The following is a 14,747-nucleotide window of genomic DNA, read 5'->3' as shown; positions in this document are numbered from 1 at the left end:
CACTCATACAAGCATGTCCCATTGGGAACTCACTGAATTCGCCTAGAAATTTTGATTCCATTCGTGAAAATTTTTCTATATCCCGAGAGTCCACTAATTACTACTGAGGCCTATTGGGAATAAATGAATTCACCACGTTAGTAAGATTGGGTTCACCAAATTTTGATAAATCTTTAAAAGTACACATATTGCAAGACCCTGCTACTGGAAACTGACTGAATTCACAAAGAAACAGTGTTTCAGTTAGTTAAAAGTTTGCTCTATCTTGAATATCATGCTTATACATGCGTATACTATTGGGAACCTACTGAATTCACCTTGATACTAAAAACCGTTCCTTTAATGTTGCTATATATTGAAAAGAACACTCATTCAAGCATGTCCCATTGGGATCTCACTGAATTCGCCTAGAAATTTTAATTCCATTCGTGAAAATTTTTCTATATCCCGAACAGTTCTCTTATTACTACTGCGGCCTATTGGGAAATAACCGACTTCACCAACTTACTGAGATTCGGCTCAACACATTTAGATAAATCTTTAAAAGCACACAATTACAAGAGCCTGCTACTGGGAACTAACTGAATTCAGAAAGAAACAGTGTTTCAGTTCGTTAAAACGTTGCTCTATCTTGAATAACAAGCTTATTACTTGTGAATCCTAATGGGAACCTATTGAATTCACCATGATACTTAGATTCCGGTCCTTAAAATGTTGGTATATATTGAAAAGCACACTCATACAAGCATGTCCCATTGGGAACTCACTGAATTCGCCTTGAAATTTTGATTACATTCGTGAAAATTATTATATATCCCGAAGAGTCCACTTATTACTACTGCGGCCTATTGGGAAGTAAGTGAATTCACAAATATTGAGATTCATCTCACCAAATTTTGATAAATCTCTAAAAGTACACATATTACAAGAGCCTCCTACTTGGAACTAACTGAATTCACAAAGAAACAGTGTTTCAGTTACTTAGGACGTTGCTTTACTTGAATAACAAGTTTATTACTTGCGAATCCATTGGACCTATTGAATTCACCATGATACTTAGATTCCGTTCCTTAAAGTGTTGCTATATATTGAAAAGCATACTCATACAAGCATGTCCCATTGGGAACTCACTGAATTCGCTTAGAAATTTTGATTCCATTCGTAAAAAATTTTCTATATTCCGAACAGTCCGCTTATTACTACTGCGGCCTATTGGGAATTAACTGAATTCACCAAGTTACTCAGTTTTGGCTATCAAATTTTGATAAATCTTTAAAAGTACATTTATTACAAGATCAGGCTACTGGGAACTAACTGAATTCACAAAGAAACAGTGTTTCAGTTCGTTAAAACGTTGCTCTATCTTGACATACATGCTTATTACTCGCGAATCCTATTGGGACCTATTGAATTCACCATGATACTTAGATTCTGCTCCTTAAAATGTTGCTATATATTGAAAAGCACACTCATACAAGCATGTCCCATTGGGAACTCACTGAATTCGCCTAGAAATTTTGATTCCATTCGAAACTTTTTCTATATCCCGAAGAGTCCACTTATTACTACTGCGGCCTATTGGGAACTAAGTGAATTCACCAAGTTCCTGAGATTCATCACACCAAATTTTGATAAATCTATAAAAGTACACATATTACAAGAGCCTGCTACTGTTAACTAACTGAATTCACAAAGAAACAGTGTTTCAGTTGGTTAAAACGTTGCTCTATCTTGAATAACAAGCTTATTTCTTGCGAATCCTATTGGGACCTATTGAATTCAACATGATACTTAGATTCCGTTCCTTAAAATGTTGCTATATATTGAAAAGCACACTCATACAGCATGTCCCATTGGGAACTCACTGAATTCGCTTAGAAATTTTGATTCCATTCCTGAAAAATTTTCTATATCCCGAACAGTCCACTTATTACTACTGCGGCCTATTGGGAATTAACTGAATTCACCAAGTTACTCAGAATGGGATCACCAAATTTTGATAAATCTTTAAAAGTACACATATTACAAGAGCCTGCTACTGGGAACTAACTTAATTCACAAAGAAACAGTGTTTCAGTTGTTAAAACTTTGCTCTATCTTCAATAAAATGCTTATTACTCGTGAATCCTATTGGGAACCTATTGAATTCACCATGATACTTAGATTCCTTTCCTTAAAATGTTGCTATATATTGAAAAGCACACTCATACAAGCATGTCCAATTGGGAACTCACTGAATTCGCCTAGAAATTTTGATTGCATTCCTGAAAATTTTTCTATCTCCCGACCAGTCCACATATTTCTACTGCCGCCTATTGGGAACTAAGTGAATTCACCAAGTTCCTGAGATTCATCTCACCAAATTTTGATAAATCTTTAAAAGTACACATATTAGAAGAGCCTGCTTCTGGGAAATAACTGAATTCACAAAGAAACAGTGTTTCAGTTCGTTAATACGTTGCTCTATCTTGAAAAACAAGCTTATTACATGCGAATCCTATTGGGAACCTATTGAATTCACCATGATACTTAGATTCCGTTCCTTAAAATGTTGCTATATATTGAAAAGCACACTCATACAAGCATGTCCAATTGGGAACTCACTGAATTCGCCTAGAAATTTTGATTCCATTCCTGAAAATTTTTCTATATCCCGAACAGTCCACTTATTACTACTGAGGCCTTTAGGACCTAACCGAATTCACTAAGTTACTTAGATTCGGCTCACCAAATTTTGATAAATCTTTAAAAGGATACAATTAGAAGAGCCTGCAACTGGGAACTAACTGAATTCACACAGAAACAGTGTTTCAGTTCGTTAAAACGTTGCTCTATCTTGAATAACAAGCTTATTACATGTGAATCCTATTGGGAACCTACTGAATTCACCTGATACTTAGAATCCGTTCCTTAAAGTGTTGCTATATATTGAAAAGCACACTCATACAAGCATGTCCCATTAGGAACTCACGGAATTCGCCTAGAAATTTTGATTCCATTCGTGAAAATTATTATATACCGAACAGTCCACTTATTACTACTGCGGCCTGTTGCGAACTAACCGAATTCACCAAGTTACTGAGATTCGGCTCACCAAATTTTGATAAAACTTTAAAAGCACACAATTACAAGAGCCTGCTGCTGGGAACTAACTGAATTCACAAAGAAACAGTGTTTCATTTCGTTCAAACGTTGCTCTATCTTGAGTAACAAGGTTATTACATGCCAATCCTATTGGGAACCTACTGAATTCACCATGATACTTAGATACTGTTCCTTAAAATGTTGCTATATATTGAAAAATACACTCATACAAGCATGTCCCATTGGGAACTCACTGAATTCGCCTAGAAATTTTGACTCCATTCATGAAAATTTTTCTATATCACGAAAAGTCCACTTATTACTACTGCGGCCTATTGGGAACTAAGTGCATTCACCAAGTTACTGAGATTCGGCTCAACAAATTTTGATAAATCTTTAAAAGTATACATATTACAAGAGCCTGCTACTGGGAACTAACTGAATTTACAAAAAAACAGTGTTTCAGTTCGTTAAAACTTTGCTCTATCTTGAATGACATGCCTATACATGCGAATCCTATTGGGAACCTACTGAATTCGCCATGATACTCTGAAACCGTTCCTTAAAATGTTGCTATATATTGAAAAGCACACTCATACAAGCATGTCCCATTGGGAACCCACTGAATTCGCCTAGAAATTTTCATTCCATTCGTGACAATATGTCTATATCAAGAACAGTCCACTTTTTACTACTGCGGCATAGTGGGAACTAAGTGAATTCACCATGTTCCTGAGATTCGGTTCACCAAATTTTGATAAATCTTTAAAAGTACACATATTACAAGAGCGTGCTACTGGGAACTGACTGAATTCACAAAGAAACAGTATTTCAGTTCGTTAATACATTGCTCAATCTTGAAAAACAAGCTTATTACATGCGAATCCTATTGGGAACCTATTGAATATACCATGATACTTAGATTCCGTTCCTTAAAATGTTGCTATATATTTAAAAGCACACTCATACAAGCATGTCCCATTAGGAACTCACGGAGTTCGCCTAGAAATTTTGATTCCATTCGTGGAAATTTTTCTATATCCCGAACAGTCCACTTATTACTACTGCGGCCTATTGGGAACTAAGTGAATTCACCAAGTTCCTGAGATTCATCTCACCAAATTTTGATAAATCTTTAAAAGTACACATATTACAAGAGCCTGCTACTGGGAACTAACTGAATTCACAAACAAAAAGTGTTTCAGTTCGTTAAACCTTTGCTCTATCTTGCATAACAAGCTTATTACTCGCGAATCCTATAGGGACCTATTGAATTCAACATGATACTAGATTCCGTTCCTTAAAATGTTGCTATATATTGAAAAGCACACTCATACAAGCATATCCCATTGGGAACTCACTCAATTCACCTAGAAATTTTGATTCCATTCGTGAAAATGTTTATATATCCCGAACAGTCCACATATTACTTCTGAAGCCTATTGGGAAGAAACTGAATTCAACAAGTTACTGAGATTAGGCTCAACAAATTTTGATAAATCTTTAAAAGTATAAATATTACAAGAGACTGCTACTGGGTACTAACTGAACTCACAAAGAAACAGTTTTTCAGTTCGTTAAAACGTTGCTCTATCTTGAAAAACAAGCTAATTACATGCGAATCCTATAGAGAACCTACTGAATTCACCATGATACTTAGATTCCGTCCCCTAAACTGTTGCTATATATTGAAATGCACACTCATACAAGCATGTCCCATAAGCAACTCACTGAATTCGCCTAGATTTTGATTCCATTCGTGAAATTTTTCTATATCCCGAACAGTCCACTTAATACTACTGAGGACTACTGGGAACTAACCGAATTCACCAACTTACTGACATTCGGCTCACCAATTTTTGATAAATCTTTAAAAGCACACAATTACAAGAGCCTGCTACTGGAAACTAACTGAATTCACAAAGAAACATTGTTTCAGTTCGTTAAAACGTTGCCCTATCTTGAATAACAAGCTTATTACATGCGAATCCTATGGGGAACCTACTGAATTCACCATGATATTTAGATTCCGTTCCTTAAAATGTTGCTATATATTGAAAAGCACACTCATACAAGCATATCCCATTGGGAACTCACTCAATTCGCCTAGAAATTTTGATTCCATTCCTGAAAATCTTTATATATCCCGAACAGTCCACTTATTACTACTGAGCCCTATTTGGAATAAACTGAATTCACCAAGTTACTGAGATTCAGCTCAACAAATTTTGATAAATCTTTAAAAGTATAAATATTACAAGAGCCTGCTACTGGGTACTAACTGAATTCACAAAGAAACAGTGTTTCAGTTCGTTAAAACGTTGCTCTCTCTTGAAGAACAAGTTTATCACATGCGAATCCTATAGGGAACCTACTGAATTCACCATGATACTTAGATTCCGTCCCCTAAACTGTTGCTATATATTGAAAAGCACACTCATACAAGCATGTCCCTTTGGGAAATACCTGAATTCGCCTAAAAATATTGATTCCAATCCTGAAAATTTTTCTATATCCCGAAGAGTCCACTTATTACTACTGAGGCCTTTTGGGAACTAACTGAATCCACCCAGTTACTGAGATTCGGCTCACCAAATTTTGATAAATCTTTAAAAGTACACATATTACAAGAGCCTGCTACTGGGAACTAACTGAATTCACAAAGAAACAGTGTTTCAGTTCGTTAAAGCGTTGCTCTATCTTGAATAACAAGCTTATTACATGCGAATCCTATTGGGAAACTAATGAATTCACGATGATACTTAGATTCCGTTCCTTTAAATGATGCTCTATATTGAAAAGCACACAAGCACACTCATACCAGCATGTCCCATTGGGAACTCACTGAATTCGCCTGGGAATTTTGATTCAATTCGTGAAAATTTTTCTATATCCCGAACAGTCCACTTAATACTACTGAGGACTATTGGGAACTAACAGAATTCACAAACTTACTGACATTCGGCACACCAATTTTTGATAAATCTTTAAAAGCACACAATTACAAGAGCCTGCTACTGGGAAATAACTGAATTCAAAAGAAACAGTGTTTCAGTTCGTTAAAACTTTGCTCTATCTTGCATAACAAGCTTATTACATGCGAATCCTATGGGGAACCTACTGAATTCACAATCATACTTAGAATCCGTTCCTTAAAATGTTGCTATATATTTAAAAGCACACTCATACAAGCATGTCCCATTGGGAACTCACGGAATTCGCCTAGAAATTTTGATTCCAGTCGTGAAAATTTTTCTATATCCCGAACAGTCCACTTATAACTACTGCGGCCTATTGGGAACTAAGTGAATTCACCAAGTACCTGAGATTCATCTTACCAAATTTTGATAAATCTTTAAAAGTACACATATTACAAGAGCCTGCTTCTGGGAACTAACTGAATTCAGAAAGAAACAGTGTTTCAGTTGGTTAAAATGTTGCTCTATCTTGAATAACGAGCTTATTACTCACGAATCCTATTGGGACTTATTGAATTCAAAATGATACTTAGATTCCGTTCCTTAAAATGTTGCTATATATTGAATAGCACACTCATACAAGCATGTCCCATTGGGAACTCACTGAATTCGCCTAGAAATTTTGATTCCATTCCTGAAAATTTTTCTATATCCCGAACAGTCCACTTATTACTACTGAGCCTTACTGGAAGAAACTGAATTCACGAAGTATATGAGATTCGGCTCAACAAATTTTGATAAATCTTTAAAAGTATACATATTACAAGAGCCTGCTACTGGGAACTAACTGAATTTACAAAGAAACAGTGTTTCAGTTCTTAAAAACGTTGCTCTATATTGAATAAAAAGCTTATTACATGCGAATCCTATTGTAGATCTACTGAATTCACCATGATACTTAGATTCCGTTCCTTAAAATGTTGCTATATTTTGAAAAGCACACTCATACAAGCATGTCCCATTGGGAACTCACTGAATTCGCCTAGAAATTTTCATTCCATTCGTGAAAATTTTTCTATATCCCGAACAGTCCACTTATTACTACTGAGGCCTATTGGGAACTAAGTGACTTCAAAAAGTTACTGAGATTCGACTCACCAAATTTTCAAAAATTTTAAAGTACACATATTACAGGAGCCTGCTACTGGGAACTAACTGAATTCACAAAGAAACAGTGTTTCAGTTCGTTAAAACGTTGCTCTATCTTGAAGAACAAGCTTATTACTCGCGAATCCTATTGGGAACCTACTGAATTCACCATGATACTTAGATTCCGTTCCTTAAAATGTTGCTATATATTGAAAAGCAAACTCATACAAGCATGTCCCATTGGGAACTCACGGAATTCGCCTAGAAATTTTGATTCCATTCGTGAAAATTTTTGATATCCCGAACAGTCCACTTATTACAACTGCGGCCTATTTGGAACTACCCGAATTCACGAAGTTACTGAGATTCGGCTCAACAAATTTTGATAAATCTTTAAAAGCACACAATCACAAGAGCCTGCTACTGGGAACTAACTGAATTCACAAAGAAACAGTATTTCAGTTCGTTAAAACGTTGCTCTATCTTGAATAACAAGCTTATTACATGTGAATCCTATTGGGAACCTACTGAATTCAACATGATACTTAGATTCCGTTCCTTAAAATGTTGCTATATATTGAAAATCACAGTCATACAAGCATGTCCCATTGGGAACTCACTGAATTCGCCTAGAAATTTTGATTCCATTCGTGAAAATTTTTCTATATCCCCAACAGTCCACTTATTACTACTGCGGCCTATTGGTAACTAAGTGAATTCACCAAGTTCCTGACATTCGGCTCACCAAATTTTGAGAAATCTTTAAAAGTACACATATTACAAGAGCCTGCTACTTGGAACTAAATGAATTCACAAAGAAACAGTGTTTCAGTTCGTAAAAACGTTGCTCTATCTTGAATAACATGCTTATTACATGCGAATCCTATTGGGAACCTATTGAATTCACCATGATACTTAGGTTCCGTTCCTTAAAATATTGCTATATATTGAAAAGCACACTCATACCTGCATGTCCCATTGGGAACTCACTGAATTCGCCTACAAATTTTGATTCCATTCCTGAAAATATTTCTATATCCCGAACAGTCCACTTATTACTACTGCGGCCTATTGGGAACTAACCGAATTCACCAACTTACTGAGATTCGGCTCACCAAATTTTGATGAATCTTTAAAAGCACACAATTACAAGAGCCTGCTACTGGGCCTTACTGAATTCACAAAGAAACAGTATTTCAGTTCGTAAAAACGTTGCTCTAATTTGAATAACAAGCTTATTACATGCGAATCCTATTGGGAACCTACTGAATTCATCATGATACTTAGATTCCGTTCCGTAAAATGTTGCTATATATTGAAAAGCACACTCATACAAGCATATGCCATTGGGAACTCACTCAATTCGCCTAGAAATTTTGATTCCATTCCTGAAAATCTTTATATATCCCGAACAGTCCACTTATTACTACTGAGCCCTATTGGGAAAAAACTGAATTCACCAAGTATCTGAGATTCGGCTCAACAAATTTTGATAAATCTTTAAAAGTATACATATTACAAGAGCCTGCTAGTGGGAACTAACTAAATTCAAAAAGAAACAGTGTTTGAGTTCGTTAAAACGTTGCTCTATCTTGAATAAAATGCTTATTACATGCGAATCCTATTGGGAACCTACGGAATTAACCATGATACTAGATTCCGTTCGTTAAACTGTTGCTATATATTGAAAAGCACACTCATAGAAGCGAGTCCCATTAGGAACTCACGGAATTCGCCTAGAAATTTTGATTCCATTCATGAAAATTTTTCTATATCCCAAACAGTCCACTTATTACTACTGCGGCCTTTTTGGAACTACCCGAAATCACGAAGTTACTGAGATTCGGCTCACCAAATTGTGATAAATCTTTAAAAGTACACATATTACAAGAGCCTTCTACCGGGAACTAACTGAATTCACAAAGAAACAGTGTTTCAGTTTGTAAAAACGTTGCGCTATATTGAATAACAAGCTTATTACATGCGAATCCTATTGGAGATCTACTGAATTCACCATGATACTTAGATTCCGTTCCTTAAAATGTTGCTATATATTGAAAAGCACACTTATACAAGCATGTCCCTTTGGGAACTCACTAAAGTCGCCTAGAAATTTTGATTTCAATCGTGAAAATTTTTCTATATCCCGAACAGTCCACTTATTACTACTGAGGCCTATTGGGAACTAAGTGACTTCAAAAAGTTACTGAGATTCGGCTCACCAAATTTTGATAAACCTTTAAAAGTACACATATTACAAGAGCCTGCTACTGGGAACTAACTGAATTCACAAAGAAACAGTGTTTCAGTTCGTTAAAACGTTGCTCTATCTTGAATAACAAGCTTGTTACTTGCGAATCCTATAGGGAACCTATTGAATTCACCCTGATACTTAGATTCCGTTCCTTAAAATGTTGCTATATATTGAAAAGCACACTCATACAAGCATGTCCCATTGGGAACTCACTGAATTCGCATAGAAATTTTCATTCCATTCGTTAAAAATTTTTCGACATCCGGAACAGTCCACTTATTACTACTGAGTCCTATTGGGAAGAAACTGAATTCACCAAGTATCTGAGTTTCGGCTCAACAAATTTTGATAAATCTTTAAAAGTATACATATAACAAGAGCCTGCTACTGTGAACTAACAGAATTCACAAAGAAACAGTGTTTCAGTTCGTTAAAACTTTGCTCTTTCTTGAATAACAAGCTTATTACATGCGAAACCTATTGGGAACCTACTGATTTCACAATGATACTTAGGTTCCGTTCTATAATATGTTGCTCTATATTGAAAAGCACACTCATACAGGCATGTCCCATTGGGAACTCACTGAATTTGCCTAGAAATTATGATTCCATTCCTGAAAATTTTTCTAATTTCTGAACAGTCCACTTATTATTACTGCGGCATATTGGGAACTAACTGAATTCACAAATTTACTGAGGTTCAGCTCACCAAATTTTGATAAATCTTTAAAAGTACACATATTACAAGAGCCTGCTACTGGGAACTAACTGAATTCCCAATGAAACAGTGTTTCAGTTCGTCAAAACGTTGCTCTATCTTGAATAACATGCTTATTACATGCGAATCCTATAGGGAACCTACTGAATTCACAATGATACTTAGATTCCTTCCCTTAAAATGTTGCTATATATTGAATAGCACACTCATACAAACATGTCCCATTTGGAACTCACTGAATTCCCCTAGAAATTTTGATTCCATTCATGAAAATTTTTCTATATCCCGAACAGTCCACTTAATACTACTGCGGCCTATTGGGTTCTAACCAAATTCAGCAATTTACTGAGATTCGGCTCACCAAATTTTAATAAATCTTTAAAAGTTTACAATTACAAGAGCCTGCTACTGGGAACTAACTGAATTAAAAAAGAAACAGTGTTTCAGTTCGTTAAAAAATTGCTCTATCTTGAATATCAAGCTTATTACTTGCGAAACCTATTGGGAAACTACTGAATTGAACATGATACTTACATTCCGTTCCTTAAATGTTGCTATATAATGAAAATCACACTCATACAAGCATGTCCCATTGGGAATTCACTGAATTCGCCTAGAAATTTTGATTCCATTCGTGAAAATTTTTCTATATCCCGAGAGTCCACTTATTACTACTGCGGCCTTTGGGAATTAACTGAATTCACCACGTTAGTAAGATTGGGCTCACCAAATTTTGATAAATCTTTAAAAGTACACATATTACAAGAGCCTGCTACTGGAAACAGACTGAATTCACAAAGAAACAGTGTTTCAGTTAGTTAAAACGTTGGTCTATCTTGAATAACAAGCTTATTACTTGCAAATCCTATTGGGAACCTAATGAATTCACCATGATACTTAGATTCCGTTCCTTTAAATGTTGCTATATATTGAAAAGCACACTCATACAAGCATGTCCCAAGGGTAAATCACTGAAATCGCCTAGAAATTTTGATTCCAATCGTGAAAATATTTCTATATCCCGAACAGTCCACTTATTACTACAGCGGCCTATTTGGAACTAAGTGAATTCACAAAGTTACTGAGATTCATCTCACCAAATTTTGATAAATCTTTAAAAGTACACATATTACAAGAGCCTGCTACTTGGAACTAACTGAATTCAAAAAGAAACAGTGTTTCAGTTCGTTAAAACTTTGCTCTATCTTGAATAACAAGCTTATTACTTGCGAATCCTATTGGGACCTATTGAATTCAACATGATACTTAGATTCCGTTCCTTAAAATCCTGCTATATATTGAAAAGCACGCTCATAAAAGCATGTCCCATTGGGAACTCACTGAATTAGCCTAGAAATTTTGATTCCATTCGTGAAAAATTTTCTATATCCCGAACAGTCCACTTATTGCTACTGCGGCCTGTTGGGAACTACCCGAATTAACGCAGTTACTGAGATTCGGCTCACCAAATTTTGATAAATCTTTAAAAGTACACATATTACAAGAGCCTGCTACTGGGAACTAACTAAATTCACAGAGAAACAGTGTTTCAGTTCGTTAAAACGTTGCTCTATCTTGAATAACATGCTTATTACTTACGAATCCTATTGGGAACCTATTGAATTCACCATGATACTTAGATTCCATTCCGTAAAGTGTTGCTATATATTGAAAAGCACACTCATACAAGCATGTCCCATTGGGAACTCTCTGAATTCGCTTAGAAATTTTGATTCTGTTCGTGAAAATTTTTCTATATCCCGAACAGTTCTCTTATTACTACTGCGGCCTATTGGGAATTAACCGACTTCACCAACTTACTGAGATTCGGCTCAACAAATTTTGATAAATCTTTAAAAGCACACAATTACAAGACCCTGCTACTGGGAACTAACTGAATTCAGAAACAGTGTTTCAGTTCGTTAAAACGTTGCTCTATCTTGAATAACAAGCTTATTACTTGTGAATCCTATTGGGAACCTATTGAATTCAGCATGATACTTAGATTCCGTTCCTTAAAATGTTGCTATATATCGAAAAGTACACTCATACAAGCATGTCCCATTGGGAACTCACTGAATTCGCTTAGAAATTTTGATTTATGCGTGAAAATTTTTCTATATTCTGAACAGTCCACTTATTACTACTGCGGCTTGTGGGAACTAAGTGAATTCAACAAGTTCCTGATTCGGCTCACCAAATTTTGATAAATCTTTAGAGTACACATATTACAAGAGCCTGCTACTAGGAACTAACTGAAATCACAAAGAAACAGGGTTTCAGTTAGTTAAAACGTTGCTCTATCTTGAATAACAAACTTATTACTTGCGAATCCATTGGGACCTATTGAATTCACCATGATACTTAGATTCCGTTCCTTAAAATGTTGCTATATATTGAAAAGCACACTCATACAGGCATGTCCCATTGGGAACTCACTGAATTTGCCTAGAAATTTTGATTCCATTCCTGAAAAATTTTCAATATCCCGAACAGTCCACTTATTACTACTGCGGCCTACTGGGAATTAGCTGAATTCACCAATTACTCAGATTTGGATCACCAAATTTTGATAAATCTTTAATAGTACACATATTACAAGAGATTGCTACTGGGAACTAACTTAATTCACAAAGAAACAGTGTTTCAGTTGTTAAAACGTTGCTCTATCTTGAATAACAAGCTTATTACTCGCGAATCCTATTGGGACCTATTGAATTCACCATGATACTTAGATTCCGTTCCTTAAAATCTTGCTATATATTGAAAGGCACACTCATACAAGCATGTCCCATTGGGAACTCACTGAATTCGCATAGAAATTTTCATTCCATTCGTGATAATTTTTTTATATCCCGACCAGTCCACATATTACTACTGCGGCCTATTGGGAACTAAGTGAATTCACCAAGTTCCTGAGATTCATCTCACCAAATTTTGATAAATCTTTAAAAGTGCACATATTAGAAGAGCCTGCTACTTGGAACTATCTGAATTCACAAAGAAACATTTTTTCAGTTCGTTAATACGTTGCTCTATCTTGAAAAACAAGCTTATTACATGTGAATCCTATTGGGAACCTATTGAATTCACCATGATACTTAGATTCCATTCCGTAAAGTGTTGCTATATATTGAAAAGCACACTCATACAAGCATGTCCCATTCGGAACTCACTGAATTCGCTTAGAAATTTTGATTCTGTTCGTGAAAATTTTTCTATATCCCGAACAGTTCTCTTATTACTACTGCGGCCTATTGGGAATTAACCGACTTCACCAACTTACTGAGATTCGGCTCAACAAATTTTGATAAATCTTTAAAAGCACACAATTACAAGACCCTGCTACTGGGAACTAACTGAATTCAGAAAGAAACAGTGTTTCAGTTCGTTAAAACGTTGCTCTATCTTGAATAACAAGCTTATTACTTGTGAATCCTATTGGGAACCTATTGAATTCAGCATGATACTTAGATTCCGTTCCTTAAAATGTTGCTATATATCGAAAAGTACACTCATACAAGCATGTCCCATTGGGAACTCACTGAATTCGCTTAGAAATTTTGATTTATGCGTGAAAATTTTTCTATATTCTGAACAGTCCACTTATTACTACTGCGGTTTGTGGGAACTAAGTGAATTCAACATGTTCCTGATTCGGCTCACCAAATTTTGATAAATCTTTAGAGTACACATATTACAAGAGCCTGCTACTAGGAACTAACTGAAATCACAAAGAAACAGTGTTTCAGTTAGTTAAAACGTTGCTCTATCTTGAATAACAAACTTATTACTTGCGAATCCATTGGGACCTATTGAATTCACCATGATACTTAGATTCCGTTCCTTAAAATGTTGCTATATATTGAAAAGCACACTCATAAAAGCATGTCCCATTGGGAACTCACTGTATTAGCCTAGAAATTTTGATTCCATTCCTGAAAAATTTTCAATATCCCGAACAGTCCACTTATTACTACTGCGGCCTACTGGGAATTAGCTGAATTCACCAATTACTCAGAATGGATCACCAAATTTTGATAAATCTTTAAAAATACATTTATTACAAGATCAGGCTACTGGGAACTAACTGAATTCACAAAGAAACAGTGTTTCAGTTCGTTAAAACGTTGCTCTATCTTGAATTACAAGCTTATTAATCGCGAATCCTATTGGGACCTATTGAATTCACCATGATACTTAGATTCCGTTCCTTAAAATGTTGCTATATATTGAAAAGCACACTCATACAAGCATGTCCCATTGGGAACTCACTGAATTCGCATAGAAATTTTCATTCCATTCGTGAAAATTTTTTTATATCCCGACCAGTCCACATATTACTACTGCGGCCTATTGGGAACTAAGTGAATTCACCAAGTTCCTGAGATTCATCTCACCAAATTTTGATAAATCTTTAAAAGTGCACATATTAGAAGAGCCTGCTACTTGGAACTATCTGAATTCACAAAGAAACAGTGTTTCAGTTCGTTAATACGTTGCTCTATCTTGAAAAACAAGCTTATTACATGTGAATCCTATTGGGAACCTATTGAATTCACCATGATACTTAGATTCCGTTCCTTAAAATGTTGCTATATATTGAAAAGCACACTCATAAAAG

This window comes from Rattus norvegicus, chromosome 10 (genome assembly GCF_021556685.1).
Source record: "Rattus norvegicus strain SHRSP/BbbUtx chromosome 10, alternate assembly SHRSP_T2T, whole genome shotgun sequence".
In the NCBI taxonomy this organism is placed as follows: domain Eukaryota; kingdom Metazoa; phylum Chordata; class Mammalia; order Rodentia; family Muridae; genus Rattus; species Rattus norvegicus.
Note: the sequence above shows the minus strand (reverse complement) of the source record.